This window comes from Triticum dicoccoides, chromosome 7B, assembly GCF_002162155.2.
Source record: "Triticum dicoccoides isolate Atlit2015 ecotype Zavitan chromosome 7B, WEW_v2.0, whole genome shotgun sequence".
Classification (NCBI taxonomy): domain Eukaryota; kingdom Viridiplantae; phylum Streptophyta; class Magnoliopsida; order Poales; family Poaceae; genus Triticum; species Triticum dicoccoides.
Genome location: NC_041393.1, coordinates 522,468,326 through 522,480,986, shown reverse-complemented (window position 1 = coordinate 522,480,986; position 12,661 = coordinate 522,468,326).

Here is a 12,661-nt window from a genome sequence, read left to right as displayed (position 1 = left end):
TGTTTCCATTTTCGCTGTCCCATTTTGAGGTGATGAACACATACATGGAAGTGCTATTTTCATACTTTTGTTAGCAGGAAGAAAAATCCGTGTGTAATATTGTTGTTAATGTGATAATAGGTTGACGAGGTTCATATAGTACTGGCGACGAATATTTATTGGAACTATTTTGACGCTTAATTGCATTCGCAAGCACATCCATATTGGAGCTAAGGTAAAAAATGACACTGTAATTTTGTTAATATTTTTTGTATTGATGTACCATTGTGAATAATGTGCATGCTGCTGCAGATATTATTATTTGTAGATAAATGATTGTTATCGTATGATAGCGAGTAATTACCATGGGTTTTGTCATAACCTGTTGTAAGAAAAATAGTTGTTATAATCGTATTTTCAAAAGCTTAGTTTTTGCATGTTATGAGAATCAATTTAGGATATTTTTGGGGTAGTTAGAGAAAAGCAAAGAGAGTTTTAGTTTATGATGCTCGTAGACGAGTTTGAGAAAAAAATTCTCTAAATACCTGTTAACCAAACAACCCCGAAAAGTCTAAGCAAATGATTCTAAAAATAAAATGAATATTTGTAACGAAAATACGATTATTATTTTAGTCGTCTGATATGTAAATATTGTCATCGTACTACTACTAAATGTTCAGTTACTAATTGTTTGAAAATGTAAACATATATTTTGGTTAGGTACTATGGAAAATTTATTAGTGTACTATGGGAACGTCTTACGGGACGGTCCGTTCGGGGTGGATGTGTCCTTGTGCGAGTCGACTATAGTTGTAGTTAGAGACATGGTGAACGTGGGTTACGCAGCTGTCAGAAGGTGCATCCGAGCGGTGTTTGGCCCAGGGATGCAGGGGAAAAAATGACAATGGAGGCCTTCGTCGCTGACGGAGCAAAAGATGGTACAACTGCCCGTTGGGGTTTGCGGCCTGTCACAGGTGATCAGTCGTGGGGGTCGTACATGAGGTTTGCAAGCAATCCCAATAACCCAGTGTTTGGTCAGCCGATGGTGTATGTGGAGTTCATTTCAGTAACTGATGTTGCCGGATGCAGTAGCAGGGGCGGTGAGGTCGAGTTGGCCATCACATCAGCCCCTAGCACCGGCCCATCGGAACCGACGTGCGACCAGCCTGTGTATGACCCAGGATATTGGTCTGCGGCCGTTGACATGAGTGAACACGTGGAGGGATTGCCGGAGGCGCTGGATGATGACGATCACTCTTCCGCGTCTTCCGAGTCAAGCGAAGAAGAAGATGTTCCTCCCCAGAGGGCGGTCGCGGCGTCACTACAACCTGGGTTTTTACAGGATATGAGCATCACAAATGAATTTCACTCTGTTTCTGGCCTAGAAGCGGGGAGTCTGGAGGTTGGGCAGGTTTTCCCAGACAAGAAGTCTGCTTACCAAGCAATTAATAGGTATGCAATCGCCCTCCACCGCCAGCAAAAAGTGAAGCAGTCTCATAAAAAAGAGTTGAAGGTCATATGCATCCACACCGCGAAAGGTTGCCGCGGAAGAGTTCTCGCTAGACTGAAGCCTGGGGTATGTCAGTCATGGCATATCACAAAAATAGTGCAGCATAGCTGTGAGCAAACTAGGACTCTTTCAAATCACTGCAATGTGACTGCAAGATATGTGGCACAGGTGATGGAAACAATTGTGCAGGGAAGTCTCAACATTAGTGCTAGGGCTTTGCAAAAAGATGCAGAAGATCAGATTGGCTTCCCTGTCAACTACAGCAAGGCTAGGCGTGTGAAGGAAAATATATTCAAGAACTTGTATGGAACCTATGAGGAGGCCTATTCTTATGCCCCCAGAATGCTTCATCAGATAGCAAGTGCTAATAGGGGGACTCAAGTTTGGCGGAGAGAACGTCAGAACCCAAAGAACCCGGCTGAGCTAATCCTGGACCGCTTATTCTGGGCATTCGCCCAGACTATACAAGCCTTCAGGCATTGTCGCCCGGTATTATCAGTTGATGGTACCTTTCTCACTGGAAAGTACAAGGGCACACTATTGGTGGCGATTGCAGCAGATGCAAATAATCAGCTTCTTCCTATTGCATACGCACTGGTCGAGAGCGAGAACAAAGATAGCTGGTTGTGGTTCCTGAGCTGCGTGAAGATGGGTGTCGTGAAAGAGCGTTCAGGTGTTTGCATCATCTCTGATTGCAACACAGGATTATTAAGTGCTCTCGACATAATTAAGCAGACGTCAGAAGAGTGGAGGTGGCCTGATCTAGAGGGAAGGTGGTGCATGCGGCATTTGGCAGCAAACTTTTACTCCAAATTCAAGAATAAGGATTGGTTCAAGTTATTCAAGAGGATGTGCATGCAGAAAACTCAAGCCAAAATGAATGCCATCTAGGCAGGTATCAATGGTGAGATCGAGCGTGCTGCCTTGCCGCAGAGAGAAGACCGGAGGGGTCGAAGGACGGCCATAAATTTGAGCCAGTGGATCAGCGAGAATTGCCCTGATTTGTCCAAGTGGGCGCAGGCTCACGACACTGGGGCTTGGTATGGAATAATGACCAGCAACATGTCAGAGGTGTACAATGGTGTTCTTAAAGGGGTGAGAGCCTTGCCTATCATAGCCCTAATTGAAGAAACTTGGAACCGAACATTGTCATACTTTGCAGACAGGGTTACCGTGGCTAAAGCACAAGTTGAATTGAACAAGCCATGGTCCGAGAAGATGCAAAGACATCTGGACGAGAAAGCAAAGAAGTCCCAAAGCCATGGGTGTAGGAAAGTGGATGCACTTAGGAATAAGTGGGAGGTCAATGTGCGAGCCAAGTACGTTAAGGGTCACCACAGAGGATCCAAAAAGCAAGCTGTCACCCTCGGCCCAATGTCATGTGAGTGCACGTGTAACAAGCCCAAGCTTGAGGGCTACCCTTGTAGTCATGTGCTCCGGGCGGCTGCAGATCAAAAAATCAGTGTTGAGCCATACATATCACCGTACTTCAACATGTACAATCTGTACAACACTTGGAACGGTGAGTTCTGGGTCTGGGGCATTGATATGAACTACAAAATGTTGTGGCCAGATGGGCCAAAATGGGTTCCGAACGCTGAATTGATGAGAACCGCCAAGGGATGACGTCAGTCTAGGCGTCATCGCAATGACATGGACCATAGCCATATGGGAGAACCAAGGCGATGCCGCGTTTGTAGGTGTCCTGGACATTCACGTAGGGAATGCCCGTATCGAGCGAACAACACCGCATGATGTGTTATTGATCTCTTTGTGTTATTGTATTTATATTTATTTTAAATTGAATCTCTTTGTATTATTGTACCTGTGATGTTAACTTCAGCTAATTAATGTAAATTATATCTCTTTGTACTATTGAATCTCTTTGTATTATTGTACCCATGATGTTAACTTCAGCTAATTAATGTAAATTATATCTCTTTGTACTATTGAATCTCTTTGTGTTATTGTATTTATATTTATTGTACATTGAATCTCTTTGTATTTTCTTTGTATGTTTGTGTGCAGGCTATGGCTGAAGTGCCGCGGCTTTTGGAGGGGCCCCATGACGCCGGCCACCGTTGCCATCTATTTTTGAACCCAAATAAAGAACATGATTATCGGAGTTTCAGACTTCGAACCATAAAGAAAACCTGGCCAATACATAATTATTTCATTCCTCACCTTGACGCTTATGGACTACATGCTTTTGCTAGGCTCACATCAAGCAAAGACCAATCCCAGTTACGTTCGGACCCATCCCTTTTGACATCCCTCGTTGACCGGTGGAGACCTGAAACCCACACCTTTCATGTCACACCCTAGCTAGTTCATGCGTTAGAGTGTTGCATCATGTCTATTTTTCTCAACAGAAACTTGAAATGGGGATGACAAAACCCCCAGCCCCCTCTGAATCCAACTAGGGTTACTAAATGAATCTGAAATGCCCTTCCAAAATGTCCATCATTTTTGTCTTGGTTTAGGACCTCTACCAAAAGTGGTGCACAGTTTTCTAGGTCATCCTAAGGTCTTTGAATTAAATCATAAGTATTTGAGTTTGGTCATTTAAATTATATAAATTATTTTAAATGCTCAAATATTTCCAAACTAAAATGTTCCATGCTGTATATATTCCAGCTAGTGACCATGAGAAGTTTGGGGAATTTAGGAGCTGTCTAGGTATTTTTAATAAGTCCACAAACCTACAGAATAAATTAAAAAAACAGGAAAATAGGAAAAACTTACCTGGCGCCACCTAGCAGGCCCACCTGCCGGCCCAGCCCAGCCACCGCTCCAGCGAGCTGCTTGGCTTGGCCAGGCAGGCAGGCAGCTGCTCGACGGCGACGCCAGCACGCGCCACGCAGCTGCCCGCCGCCCTGCTTCACCCCCTCGCCTCGCTGCTGGCCTGGATGAACTCCACGTCGTGCCTTGAACCCCCAGGACACATCCATTCTCCCCTAGCTCCTCTCCCTCGCTCTCCCGAACCATGGCCGACGCCACCGCAGCCGCACCGTCGCCATAATCGCGCTCTCCGTCGTCCTTGCGCCGCGCCACCGTGTCCAGGAGCTTCGCCACCCTCTACTCCTTCGAGCTAGCCAAGCCCCGAGCGCTCGCGTGCCCCGAAGCCACCGCACTGACCTCGACCGAACCGCCATCGCCGGAGATCCCCTTCGCCGTCGCCGCCGCACCAGCTCGTCCCCGACCGCGTCGTCTGCTCCCTCGAGATCACCATGAGCTTGGCTACCTCCTCCCCCTTCTCTTTCTCGCTCTCGTGCACCACCGCGAGCACGCGAAGTTCACCGCACGCGCCGCCGTGGAGCTCGTCGCCGACGTGTCTCCGGCTAACCACCGGCCACCCCACCTTGTCTAACACACTCACCGCGTCCCCAGGGGCCCAACGCATCTCACCACGTGCCTCACCGTGCCCCGTAGCCTCGGACTCGTCCTCACCCGACTCCGGCGACCGCCAAAGTCGTCGCCGGCGACGTCTCCGGCCACCCCGAGCTCAACCACCGCCACCAAGAGCTGCAGCTCGGTCCCAGCTACCTGTAGATGCTCTCCGCCGCCCATTTGGTCGCCGGAGTGCACAAAACCACTCTTGCCGCCGCGTTCGGCCTCGCCGGCGACTAGACGCCGGCGTGTTTGACCCTGATTTGACTAGGGTGGGTCCAGGTTGACTCCCCTGAGTCTATGACAAGTGGGGCCCCCTCTGCTAATTAACCCAGATTAGTTTAAACTAAATTAAGTTAGTTAAATAACTACTGACATGCGGGACCCACTGGTCAGTTTGACCTGACTTGCTGAGGTCAGCATGACATCATGCTGACGCAGTAATCCTTTTCTGGAATTAAAATAAATCTAGAATGATTTATAAATTCCAGAAAATACCCCAAACTTCAAAAATTCCAACCATAACTCCAAATGCAAAGTTTTATATATGAAAAATGATCAGAAAAATCCAATCTATCCATCTGTACTGGTTTCATGCATGTTTAAGCAAGCTAACCTGATGTTTAGAGTAGAACTAGATAAAGCACTTATAAGGGCCATGTATGAGTTTGAAACTTGAATCTTTGATTCAAAATGGTTCAAACCCATCTGGTTTTAGTTGCATTAGCCCAACACACTCATATTGCCATGTTTCATGCATGCATCATATTGTTGCATATTGTTTGGTAATGTTGTGTATCGGTGCTCTTTGCGGCAGGTTCTGCCTCCGAGGAGTACCACGATTACCCTAACGAAGAACAATATCAGTGCATCGACCCATCAGGCAAGCAACCAACCATTTGATCATATTGATACAATCCCATGTTCTTGCTCCTGCTCTCTTTTACTGCATTAAGACAACGCGTTTCAAACTGCTGTGTGCTACGGTAGTTGAACCCATTTCCTCTGCATGACCTGCCATTGCCACAGTAACTAGATGAAACCCACTAGCATGTGTAGGAGTTGTTTGAGCCATATGTATGTGTTGTTCCTACCTTGCTATGCCTGCTATGCTTAGAGTCGTGTCAGGTCTGGTTCATCTGGGTGATGGGCTAGAGTGAAATGATCGTGCCGGTAATGAGAGTGATGTGGTGAACACGGTTTGGTAAAGGTATCGATGAAAGGCCATGTAGGAGTACATGGTGGGTTGTTCCATTGAAGCCGACCTTAAGCACTGAGATCTGTATGTGTGATTTAAGATACAACTACTACCATGCATTGGGCCCTGAAATATGACCCCGCTCGACTTCTTATTCACCCTAGTCCTCTGTCCAGGAGTTGCAAGTAGTTTCTGGTGTTTGTAGCCTACTGGAGGCCGTGGACAGCGCTGACCGTAGGGGTGGGCTGTGATGCGGTAGGTACGTGGCCGGGAATACCGGGCACCCGTTAGGTGTCACGGAACCCTGTACACATTGTTCGGGGCCGTATGGGAAACCTCGGCCGGACTCCCTGCGGATGGAACCTGGATAGGCGATAAACCTGGACTAGAGACTTAGGTGTTTAGGTAGGTCGTGGTCTACACCCACGTCGGCTTTCGCTTGAAGTCTGCCGAGCACATGTCATGTGCAGACGCTAAGTGGTGGAAACATGTATGAAGAAGTACACCCCTGTAGGGTTAACATGATCTATTCGAATAGCCGCGTCCACGGTAAAGGACTACTTGGTTGCCTATACAGTTCATAGACAAGTAAATGGATACTACTAAAAATCTCAAGATAAGCGTGAGTGCCGAGGATGGCTCCTCCGTAGGATGACAGAGGTGGATCCTCGGTGGTGTATTGGAGTGGTGAGTAGTGGACTCGTGTGCGCAAAACCATTTCAAGTTGGTGTATCGTAGGATAGCTTAGCCAAGAGTCAAAGCTGGCTTGCTGCAATAACCCCACCAACCCTTCTTGATAATGTGCATGTATGTAGGATCTGATGTAAGACTTGCTGAGTACCTTTGTACTCATGTTGCTTTAATTTACATTTTTCAGAAGACGCTGCAACCCCTTCTGATGGGTTCTTCGTAGACGTTGACATCGATGAGTAGACTGAGGCCCAGGTGGTGACCCTGAGCTTGTGAAGGACCACGTAGTATAGCCAGGCTTTCCCAAGCCTCTTTTATTTTACTAGTTGTCTGTACTCAGACAAGTTACTTCCGCTGTTGGTTTGTATGTCTGTATGACTTGAATGCTGGGTCGTGTGACCCGTACTTGTGTGTATGCTATGTATGGCTCTTTGAGCCTTAAATAAAGTACTTGTGTTGTAGAGTCATGTTGTGATGCCTTGTTGTATTTGCACATATCGAGCATATTGTGTGTATGATTGAAATGCTTGGTATGTGTGGGATCTGACTATCTAGTTGTTTATTCTTAGTAGCCTCTCTTACCGGGAAATGTCTCCTAGTGTTTCCACTGATCCTTGGTAGCCTGCTACTGCTCCGGAACACTTAGGCTGGCCGGCATGTGTCCTTCTTCGTTCCTGTGTCTGTCCCTTCAGGAAAATGTCACGCGGTGGATACCGGAGTCCTGTTAGCTCGCTACAGCCCGGTTTACCGGAGTCCTGCTAGCCCAGTGCTACAGCCCGGATTCACTTGCTGATGACTGACACGTTCGATGCTGGGTCATGGATGCATGTCCCTGTAAGTTTGTGCCACTTTGGGTTTACGACTAGCCATGTCAGCCCGGGCTCTTTACCATATGGATGCTAGCGACACTATCATATACATGTGCCAAAAGGCGCAAATGGTCCCGGGCAAAGGTAAGACGACACCCGTGGGAATACCGTGCGTGAGGCCGCAAAGTGATATGAGGTGTTACATGCTAGATCGATGTGGCATCGAGTCGGGGTCCTGACATTTCACTTTCGTTTTGGGGAGCTTTCACCTACACTGATAGATGTTTCTATGATCCTTACTCTGCCAATTAGAGGTGAGCCGTTAGTCTCTCCACGAGTGTCTAAAACTTGGGCACAAAATATATCAGACCGTCTTGGGATGACAATGCCAGAATCACAACGTACTGGTGGCCCTCGTGGCATCCCACTCACTTGGCTTCATGATAACTTTCTTAATATTTCTAGCTTCGCTGATTCTGAGACGAGGAAAAGACATTTGTTTGCGTATTTGTTGTGGCTCCTCAGGGTTATGTTTCCAAATTCACATGGGGACGTACTTCTCCCTGGTCTCATCTACATTGTGGAGAAGATGGTAGATGAACCTTTACCCGAGCATCCAAAATACAACTTCGGTTCTGCCATTCTATCTCATACATATAGAGGCTTGTGTGATGCCACACAAAAAACTTCCTTCGCAAAAAAAGCTCCATTACTTTGTGTCCCCTACGAGTTTCTACAGTTGTGGTCCTGGGAATACCTCCCTGTAGGACGACCTCGTATAACAAATCCCATACACCCATACGACTATGGCGAGGGAAGCTGTGTAACTATGGCGAGCAGGTGGACAAGGGAACGGAAACATTGGTCTCCAAGTATTGCGAAAAATTGTTACGCTATATACCACCAGCAGTTTGAGGCACTTGATGAGTCTGTAGTCACATGGAACCCATGGACTCAGGAGCATGTACAGATGGTCTTTAATATACGACCCATCACACCAGGCATGTTGACCGATAGTGCAATCTGGCTGACTCACTGCTACTTATTGTTCATGTGGTGTGTTGAGCCTTACAACCCAGAGCGTGTCATGAGACAGTTCGGTCTGTATCAGGAGATTCCACCACCTTTTCTAAGATGTACTGACGAGGAAACCCATAAGTAAGATGTGGCCTCCCTAAATAGTCAGTGTCCTTTTTAATTTACTAAACTCACACTTTGTTACATAATTTGCAGGCTAAGCAATATGGGCCACGGTTGGAGTCTTTACGATTGGAGGGAGCGCAACATTCAATGGGTACAAAAGTGGGAAAATGACGTGCTAGCAGATATAGTGTATCAACTTAGGTACATTTATTTACATTTTATTTACATTATTCATCACAACGGTTGATGTTATTATATAATTTGCAGACCGTACGATGGAAGTACAACTCAAGCGTACAAGCAGTGGTACTGCATCAGCACGCGTACAAGCCTGGCCGGTCAACCAGCTACGATACCAACAAATCTCACGCACGAGGAGCAGATGCAGAGACCTGTCAAGCTGCATGCAGCTTACTTTCATGACCGGGTGGTAATCACTAGTAATTTTTTCAGGTCCATCATTTCATAATCATTTCAACCAAATAACAACAAAATATTTTTTTCCAGCTTCAAACTGCCCACGATATAGGGCAGATGGCGACGGAAAGCATGCCGCCCAGGGCTGTCAAGTCATTCAATAAACGTGTTAAAGAATACATCGCAACAAAGTTGAGATGTGGTAGAGGTGACAACGTTGTCACTGGAGCGTACAACATGCCAGTACCGAGGTCAGCCAGACCAAGTGCGGCGCCGTCGTCCAGACCGAGCGAGGCGCGTACAAGCCATGGGCAGCGGGGGGGAGGGTCCGAGTACTACAACGACATTGCCACGATATGACTCTTCTCTGCCACTACATGGCTCTTCTTCGGTGCTGCTTCATCAGGGGCAGACATCGCAGGACCATGGCATGGGCTTGGATTCGATGCCCGAGCTGTATCTTTCCCCAAACCCATATGCATACACAGGATATGGCACATACACTCAAGATGAGGGATCTCAGCCGTATCTCTCCACGCGAGGGATCTCCATGCCCGAGGAGACTCGTGTCCCAGATTTAAACCAGTACCAGGTAGAATGTCCAGACAGTACAGGCGAGGGATCTGATCAGGTAGTCATGTTTACATTTTAATGCATTTACAATGATATTACATATTATCCTCTAACATATTTTGTTTACAATGTTTCTATGTGCAGGGCATACCTGATATAAATTGGAACGATGAGTACACCCAACCTGGCGACAATGTTTACGCTGTAGATACTGATTTCTTCAGAGAGGACGTTATTGGGCCATCTTTTATCCCCGAGGAGTCACAACAACCATACGCCTATAATTACGCATCAGGTTCGCAACAAGGTTTACAGACTCCACCACCTATGCAAGAGTCGCAGACACAGGAAGACCAATTGGAGTACGGTCACGATCTTCGTGTACCTCGACCACCTAATTGCTTGGAGCTTTCCGGCCCGAAGGGAAGGCCAGCTGGCCGTCGTCGACTACAATGATTCATCTATGTGTGACCCATTGTATCTACATATGTCTGTATCAGACTTTTTGATTTGAACATCTATGTATGCTGAAATAAAAATGCACCAGTCAGGAACAATTTTTCCCGCCTATATCTCCCGCCATACTATCCCGCTCCACTCTTCGGCTTATGTTTTCGCGCAACCCTTTCCCCTCAATATTTTCCCCGCCAACGCTTTCCCTCCATATGTTCCCGCCACCCGTTTCCCGCCAACGCTTTCCCTCCATATGTCCCTGCCACTCGTTTCCCGCCATATGTTCCCGCCAACCCTTTCCCGCCATACTGCCCTCGTTCTTTCCCGCCATTTTCTCCTCTCTACCTATAAAACCCCCTTCAGACGGAGGTGGATAAGCATTCGAGTGTAGTGTAGTCGAGATGTTCCATTATCCTTTCGATCGTAGTTTTCACCCTGGGATGAGCAGGACTCTTCTGAGGCTAGCTACCGATTTCAGGATGGACAATAGGATAGTTCCATGGGACGAACTCACCGATAGTGACACCATAATGAATGAGTTGGCTCACCAATTATGTAGGTCTGGGTGGCCTGAAAGGACCTATGAGGAGGTACGTAAAGAACTTCTTAGGTTGCGTGCAAGGTGGAAGAATGTAGTGGAGCCGAAGAGTGAAACTTTCAGAAGGACTGCAGAAAATCATCCATTTTTATGGACTGAGGAGAGCGAGGATGAAGATGATATCTTCATGCCGCCGCTTCCGGGTGCTGCATCATCAAAGGGCAAGAGTTCTGCATCGTCTAAGGGCAAGAGTACTGCATCCTTGAAGAGCAAGAGTTCTGCATCGTCCAAGGGTAAGAGTTCTACATCCTCGAAGGGCAAGAGTTCTGCATCGATGGAGGATGACGATGATGCCTTCATGTAGTTTTTAAGCTGTATTCCAGTTCTACCGTTTAATTCGGATGTACTTGCATTATTAGTTTGTACTCTTTTATTGTAGGGCATTATGTTCTATCTTAATTTTATTTTGTAGTTGTTGCACGATGTTCGATATTAGTGTAGGGAAAGAAAATGCCACTACTTTATTCTAAAACTATATTTTTTTCCACAGCGACACGGCACAATTGAAAATAAGATACATTGTAGGAATAAACCTACATTTAACTCCTGAAATAAAGCTACATTAAAGTGCAGAAATAAAGCTACATTAAAGTGCAGAAATAAAGATACAAATGATTGCGAAATTTAAAATACTACCACAGGAATCTACTGAGTCCAGCGTGGATATTTTCCTTTTCCATCGCCAGCTTCTTCTGCTGCCTTGGCCTCACGAGCCCTTTCTTTCTTTCTCTGCCTCTCCGCCTCACGAGCCTCCTTTCGCTGTCGTTCCTGCTCCTCCATGCGACGAGCCTCTTCCCTGTTTTTCTTTCCCATTTCCTGAAAAAAATGGTGTTGCTCCGCATAGTATTCTTTTAACTCTCTCTCTTGCTCTACTTTCTCCTCAGCTTCCGCCTTCTCGCGTCGCTCTTCCGCAAATAAACTATTCCACGCACGGCGACTTCTTTCACGAATCTCAGTCACTGCCCAAGCCGGCTTCTCCGTGTCAATCCAATGATAGTACATGCACAGAGGCGGAGGAGACTACAACAAGAAACAAGAATGTTACTAAAGAATCAATGAAAATACCAACAATATCTATTCGTGATGGTTAAAGCATACCGGAGGCTTGTCGTACTCTGAAATAGCTACGGCAGGATCTTCCTCATAATTGGCGCACATGAAAAACTTCATGCCCAACCAATCTGAAAAATCCGTCACCTCCTTCACCTTGCAAAGATTGCCACACCAACACCGCAGGACTGCCACCCCAGAAGGCAAACTAGCATTCTTCATTTTCCTCGGCCTAATGCTTTGATCCGAACAAGGCAAACTCATATCGACTGAAAAAATGTGTTACACACTTTGCGCATTGGCGAATTCTAGGATGGCTGGACGAGAGCCACAGTGTCTTCTTTTATAGGCTCAGACGATTTCTAGGATGGCTGGACGAGAGCCTCGGTGTCTTCTTTTATAGGATATTTTAGGATCCCTGTAGTGTCGGCACAACAGGAAACCTCGGATTCCCGCAACGAGTGAGTGTATTTCTGCAGTGCCGTCGCGTCCTCTCAAGCAATAGCCAGCACGCGCGAGGGAATTAGCTAAGTCTGCAACAGGGAACCTGTAGCCGCGCATGACTCAAGCAAAACAAGCAAAAGCAGGCTATCAGCATCAATTTTTGAATCATCGGAATGAGCGAAGTTTGTATCGGAATCAGCGCCGTCAGTCACGGAATCAGTGTTGCCGCGCATGCAGAACAAAAGATGCCGCCAGCAACAGTGGCGGCCTGGCCCGCGCCTCGGCCCGCACGCAGCAGAGGCTGTCGGCCAGCCAGCGCGCCAGGAGGATGCCGCCTCAGCCAGTGGCGGCGAGGCCCACTGGCGGGGCCCGGGCGCAGCAGAGGCTGTCGGCCAGGCAGCGACCGC